The sequence below is a fragment of the Apium graveolens genome, chromosome 4 (assembly GCF_009905375.1).
Source record: "Apium graveolens cultivar Ventura chromosome 4, ASM990537v1, whole genome shotgun sequence".
NCBI lineage: Eukaryota > Viridiplantae > Streptophyta > Magnoliopsida > Apiales > Apiaceae > Apium > Apium graveolens.
In genome coordinates, this window is record NC_133650.1 from 203202473 (window position 1) to 203209490 (window position 7018).

Here is a 7018-nt window from a genome sequence, read left to right on the forward strand (position 1 = left end):
ATAACCTAGCCCATGCTCCTCAGGCTCACCACCGGTCCACTCCTGCATCCCATTCAGAGTTCCAGAATCAATCGGAGCTGTCGGTAACTGCAACTGCTCATGAGCCGGCCAGTTCACTCCCACTGCTTGGCATAGCTTCGTAACCGTGGATGCATAAGGGATGTTCATATGCTTCGCTCCCCTCAAAAACTTCAGAATTCCTTGGTAGATAAACTCACCAAGGTCCACATAGTACTCCTCATTCAGAATTCCCCACAACAACTGTGCTCTCTCAACTGTGACCTCGTGTGCATGCGAAGAAGGCAAAATATTAGCACAAATAAATGCATTCCATGCACGGGCATACCTGTTCATGGCGATCGCCGGAAAGTGACGATACTCATTAGTGCCGGTCCTGAAGGTCCAAACTGTGCCCGGTCGACAGAGAGTCGCACAAATCAAATCCAAGTCAAAATCCTCAGCAGTCTTTTCATTCCAGTTCTCCTCCTCGGGCTTCCTCTCTCGCTGTCCAATCACACGGCGAATCTCCGCAGGATGATAATCAACCGTCATCCCTCGGACCACAGAAAACCCATTCTTTTCGGCCTTCGCGTTCGCGTAGAACTCGCGAACAACGCTCATCGGTACCGCTTCGGGTGACTCACAAAAAGCTATCCACCCCTTCTCTGCAATCATGGGCAGCAACTCACCATCCCTCCCCGATGGTAAAACCCCCTCTCCTTCAGAATCGGCTTCCCCAACAGCCTAGTGTACTCCTCCTCTGCGGCTCTGTCAGTTAACTGAGGCCTTGCAGCAGTACCCCTTGATGAATCAGCAGTAGGAACTGTGCTGCTGCTGTCAATAGTGCGTGCTCTCTTGGGTGCCATTGATTCGTGAATAAAAGTGTGTAAGAACTGATTTTTGATGTTTGTGAGAGAGTTTAAGTGTAGGAAGTTTTGTGGGAGATATGTAGGATAGGTGTATGTATATATAGGGTGTGGATTAGATTAGGGTTTGGGAATTAAGGGTTAAAATGATGGGGTAGTGGGAACAAATCGTGGGTTTATGGGCTAAAACTGTTTTTGTGTTTTTTTGTTTTTGTTTTTTTTTTCTGAACTGTAAAAAAAAATTCTGGTACTCGACCCCTGAGCGGTCGCTCAGCAAAGCTGAGCGGGCGCTCAGGGGGTCACTGGAAAAAAAAAATTTCAGCCCCTGTTTTCTGATTTTTTTTGTGTTTTTGGATAGGTTATTAACTTCTAAGGGTTCCTGTAACAACAATTCATGGGTTGCCTCCCACGCAGCGCTTCTTTTTCGTCATTAGCTTGACGTTTCGTACCCTTCTCAAGTAGTCAACAAAATGGCACTAACCACTTCTCGGTTTGCCATGTCCCCATAGTAGTGCTTCAACCGCTGACCGTTAACCTTGAATGCTTGGTCCGGATCATTCTCAAAAATTTCCACCGCTCCATGTGGAAACACAGTTTTGACAATAAAAGGTCCAGACCACCTTGATTTCAACTTCCCAGGAAAAAGTCGGAGCCGAGAGTTGAATAAGAGAACTTGTTGCCCTGGCACAAATAACTTAGGATGTAGCTTCTTATCGTGTCACCTCTTCACCTTTTCCTTATACATTTTGTTATTCTCGTACGCTTGAAGTCGAAATTCATCAAGTTCATTAAGCTGAAGCATTCTTTTCTTACCAGCTGTATCTAAATCCAGGTTCAACTTCTTCAATGCCCAGTAGGCCTTATGCTCAAGCTCCGCAGGTAGATGACATCCCTTACCGTACATCAACTGAAACGGTGGCATCCCAAGTGGAGTTTTGTATGCTGTTCTGTAAGCCCAAACAGCTTCATCGAGCTTTAAAGACCAATCCTTCCTTGACGGACAAACAACCTTCTCTAGAATGCGCTTTATCTCTCTGTTAGACACTTCCGCTTGACCATTTGTTTGCGGATGATAGGCAGTAGCTACTCGATGATTCACATTATAACGCTACATCATAGAAGTGAACTTACGGTTGCAAAAATGCGATCCTTCATCACTTATGATTACCCGAGGTGTTCCAAACCTTGTGAAAATTTGCTTATGAAGAAAATTTAGCACTGCCTTTGCATCATTTGTCGGTAAAGCTTTAACTTCGACCCATTTTGAGACATAATCGACTGCCAGCAAGATGTACTGATTATTGCAAGACGAGATAAAAGGCACCATGAAATCGATTCCCCACACATCAAAGACCTCGACTTCAAGCATCACATTTAATGGCATCTCATCCTTCCTTGACAAATTTCCCACTCTTTGGCAACGATCACACCTTAAAACAAACTGATGAGCATCCTTGAACAAAGTAGGCCAAAAAAAACCTGCTTGCAGAATACGAGCTGCCGTCTTCTCACCACCATAGTGTCCACCATAAACCGTGGAATGGCAGTCTCGTAATATCCCCTCCGTCTCACATAACGGGATACATCTCCTGATGATCTGGTCAGCTCCCTGTCTAAACAAATATGGTTCATCCCATATATACCACTTCACCTCATGCAGAAACTTCTTCTTTTGAGCGGATATCAAATTAGGAGGCATTATATTGCTGACGAGATAGTTTACAATATCTGCAAACCATGGTTCTTCCTCCTGAATTGCAAACAACTGCTCATCCGGAAAAGATTCATTGATTAACGTCCTATCTTGTGAAGTAGAATCGGGATTCTCCAACCTAGAGAGATGGTCAGCTACTTGATTCTCAGTACCTTTTCTATCTTTGATCTCTAACTCAAATTCCTGAAGTAAAAGCACCCAACGAATGAGTCTCGGCTTCGAATCCTTCTTGGAAACCAGATAGCGAATAGCCGCATGATCAGTGAATACTGTTACTTTCGTACCAAGTAGATAAGATCGAAATTTCTCAAAACCAAAGACTATAGCCAAAAGCTCCTTCTCAGTAGTGGTGTAGTTCAATTGGGCACCATTTAAAGTCTTACTCGCATAGTAGACCACATGGAAAAGGTTTTTCTTGCGCTGTCCCAGAACTGCACCTACCGCATAATCACTCGCATCACACATCATCTCAAATGGTTCTGTCCAATCTGGTGCTGTAATAACTGGTGCAGTGATCAAACTCTTCTTGAGAGTCTCGAATGCTGCCAAACATTCATCATCAAATTTGAAAAGCACATCTTTCTCAAGCAAATTGCACAATGACTTAGATATCTTTGAAAAGTCCTTGATGAATCGCCGATAAAAACCCGTATGACCAAGAAAACTACGGATTCCTTTCATAGAATTAGGTGGGGGAAGATTTTCAATGACTCCCACCTTGGCCTTGTCCACCTCCAGACCCTTGCTAGAGACCTTATGCCCAAGGATAATGCCTTCACGCACCATAAAATGACATTTCTCCCAATTGAGCACCAAATTAGTTTCCACGCATCTTTTGAGTACGGCGCGCAGATTATTCAAACATTCATCATATGAATGTCCAAAGACGGAGAAGTCGTCCATGAACACTTCGACGTTATTTCCAATCATGTCAGAGAATATAGCCATCATACATCTCTGAAAAGTGGTCGGGGCGCCACATAACCCAAACGAAACTCTGCGAAAAGCAAACGTGCCAAATGGACAAGTGAAGGTAGTCTTTTCCTGATCCTCTGGTGCAATACAAATCTGATTATACCCGGAATAACCATCCAGAAGACAAAAATACTCATGACCCGCCAATCTGTCAAGCATCTGATCAATAAATGGAAGAGGGAAGTGATCCTTCCTTGTGGCTTTGTTCAATTTTCTATAATCCATGCATAATCTCCATCCTGTAACTGTTCGAGTAGGGATGAGCTCATTCTTTTCATTTGCGACCATAGTGATACCTCCTTTCTTAGGTACACATTGTACGGGGCTCACCCACGAGCTGTCAGAAATAGGATAAATGATGCCTGCATCCAGCCATTTCAGAATTTCTTTCTTCACCACCTCCTTCATGATGGGATTCAGTCTTCGCTGTTGTTCCACAGTTGGCTTACTACCTTCCTCTAGCAGAATTTTATGCATACAATATAAAGGACTTATCCCCTTGATGTCTGCTATGGTCCATCCTATAGCCGATTTGAATTCTCTCAAAATCCTTAAGAGCTTGTCTTCCTCACTACCTGAAAGGTCAGATGAAATAATAACAGGTAACGTAGATGAATCACCTAAAAAAGCATACCTCAAGTGTTCAGGTAATGGCTTGAGCTCCAAGGTAGGTGCTTCCTCTATTGATGGTTTGAGCTTCCCTTCAGCATTCTTAAGGTCAGAAGTACCAAAAGATTCAAATGGTATGTCCAGCTTTCGCTTCCAGGGAGAAGCGTTCGGATATTGTAATTGCTCGTTGCCATCTCCATTATCGCTGTCAAAATCCCCCACTAAAGCCTTTTCCAATGCATCAGACATTAGCATGCGATCGAGATCCCAAGTAACCGCAGAATCAATCACATCCAATTTTAAGCACTCCTCATCTTCTGTAGGGAATTTCATTGCCTTGAATACGTTGAAGGTCACATCCTGATCTTGGACCCGTATAGTAAGTTCACCTTTTTGCACATCTATCAAGGTACGGCCAGTAGCCAAGAAAGGCCTTCCCAAGATTATGGGAATCTTCTTATCTTCCTCAAAATCCAGAATAACAAAATCTGCAGGAAAGAAGAGCTTATCCACCTTGACGAGCACATTCTCAACTATGCCCCTTGGGTAAGTAATGGAACGATCAGCCAATTGTAGCGACATGTATGTGGGTTTTGGATCAGGCAGATCCAGCTTTTTAAAGATCGACAACGGCATCAGATTAATGCTTGCTCCCAAATCACAAAGGCACTTGTCAAAAGTCAGATTGCCAATGGTGCAAGGAATGGTGAAGCTTCCTGGATCTTTCAGTTTTAGTGGTAACTTTTGTTGCAGAACAGCGCTGCATTCTTCCGTGAGAGCAACGGTTTCAAGGTCATCCAGTTTCACCTTCCTTGAAAGAATAGTCTTCATAAACTTCGCATAACTAGGCATTTGTTCCAGAGCCTCAGCGAAAGGTATATTGATGTGAAGTTTCTTGAACACCTCCAGAAACTTCCCGAACTGTCTATCCAGCTTTTGTTGCTGCAATCTCTTAGGAAAAGGTGGTGGTGCATAAAGCTGTTTCTCCCCTGTATTAGCCTCAGGCAGAGTGTGTTCAACAGTAGTCTTCCTTGGTTCCGCCGCTTTCTCCTTTTGCTTAGATTCTTCATCTCTAATTTCAGCTTCTCCTTCTTTTGCCTTTTCAGCATCAGCCACTTTTCCAGACCTTAAGGTAATAGCCTTGACTTGCACTTTAGCTTCCTTCCTGCCTGGTACTTCCGTATCACTGGGAAGAGTGCCAGGTTGACGATTGAGCACTGCATTGGCTAATTGACCAATTTGATTTTCCAAGGTCTTGATAGAAACCGCCTGACTCTTGCAAAACAGCTTAAGTTCCTCAAAATCAGCACTAGTAGGTGCAGCTGTACTTCCCTGTTGAGGATATGATTGCCTTGTAGCATACTGCTGTGGTTGCTGGAATCCAGGTGGGTTAAACTGTTTACTCACTCCTTGCTGATATGGTGGCTGAATAGCATTCTGATTATTCCCCCAGCTGAAATTTGGATGATTTCTGTTGTTAGGATGATAGGTCGCTGGCACAGGCTGCTGTTGTCACTGATAATTATTCACATACTGAACAGATTTATTGACAAGAGAACACTGATCTGTAGCATGAGAACCTGCACAAAGCTCACAAACCATAGCTATTTGATTAACTCCATATGTAGCCAGAGAATCAACCTTCATTGATAGCGTTTGGAGCTGGGCTGCAATAGCGGTGGCTGCATCAACTTCCAGAATACCTGCTACCTTGCCTGACGTCATCCTCTGAGTTGGGTTTTGATGCTCATTTGCAGCCATCATCTCTATAAGATTATACGCCTCAGTATAGCTTTTAGCCCATAAGGCGCCTCCAGCTGCTGCATCGAGCATGGGCGAGATTGGGCCCCCAAACCATTATAGAAACCAGTGATCACCATCCAATCCGGCATTCCATGATGTGGACATTTTCTCAACATTTCCTTGTAGCGTTCCCAAGCCTCGCACATAGATTCTGTAGGTTGCTGCGCAAACTGAGTAAGAGCACTCCTCATAGCAACAGTCTTTGCCATCAGATAAAACTTCACCAGAAACTTTTGCGCAAGATCTTGCCACGTAGTGATGGACCCAGCTGGTTCAGAATGTAACCAGTCTTTAGCCTTGTCCCTCAGTGAGAATGGGAAAAGCCTCAACTTGATAGCCTCATCAGTCACGCCATTATACTTAAAAGTGCTGCAGATCTCGACAAAATTCCTTATGTGCATGTTGGGGTCTTCAGTTGCCGCTCCTCCAAAAGAAACAGAATTCTGCACCATCTGAATAGTGCCCGGCTTGATTTCAAAGGTGTTAGCTTGAATAGCCGGATGAAGGATGCTTGACTGAATGTCATCAATTTTAGGCCGAGAAAAATCCATAAGAGCTGGATCAGCTTGAACAATACGATCTCCCATGTTTTCTGGTTCTTTCTGCTCAGTTCCTGAATCCGAATCCTCAAAATCTAACTTCTCCGGAATATCAAGAACTTCGTCTGTCTCCTCAGCTGTATCTAAAGTCCTCTTGCGAGCACGAGAACGAGTTTGCATAAACGCTTGCTAAAGTGCCTGAAACACAACCGGAAAAAAATAAGTAACTACTATGTCCTAATCACTGAGTCCTAATGACCAATGATGGTAAGTACATAAACTAAACAAATACGCCGAGTCCCCGGCAGCGGCGCCAAAAACTTGTTAGGGCTAAAATACGCACTAATATTCACGCAAGTATACGCGTTCGCAAGTAATATAGAATACTTTCTAGTTCATTCCCACAGAGACTCAGACTAAATTATTGTCTAATTAAACTCACTCACCAATGTATGATTACTTCTCAATGTTAAGATACTAACACTTAAAATTATTGATTAAATATTAACTAT

General features: G+C 43.5%; 1 non-coding gene across 1 annotated transcript; it reads left to right on the forward strand.

Annotated features, from left to right (window-relative positions):
- Positions 1–6054: 6054 nt before the first annotated feature.
- LOC141722399 (small nucleolar RNA R71) lies at positions 6055–6161 on the forward strand. The gene has a single exon (XR_012575419.1). It is a non-coding gene; the product is annotated as a small nucleolar RNA R71 (small nucleolar RNA).
- Positions 6162–7018: the final 857 nt, after the last annotated feature.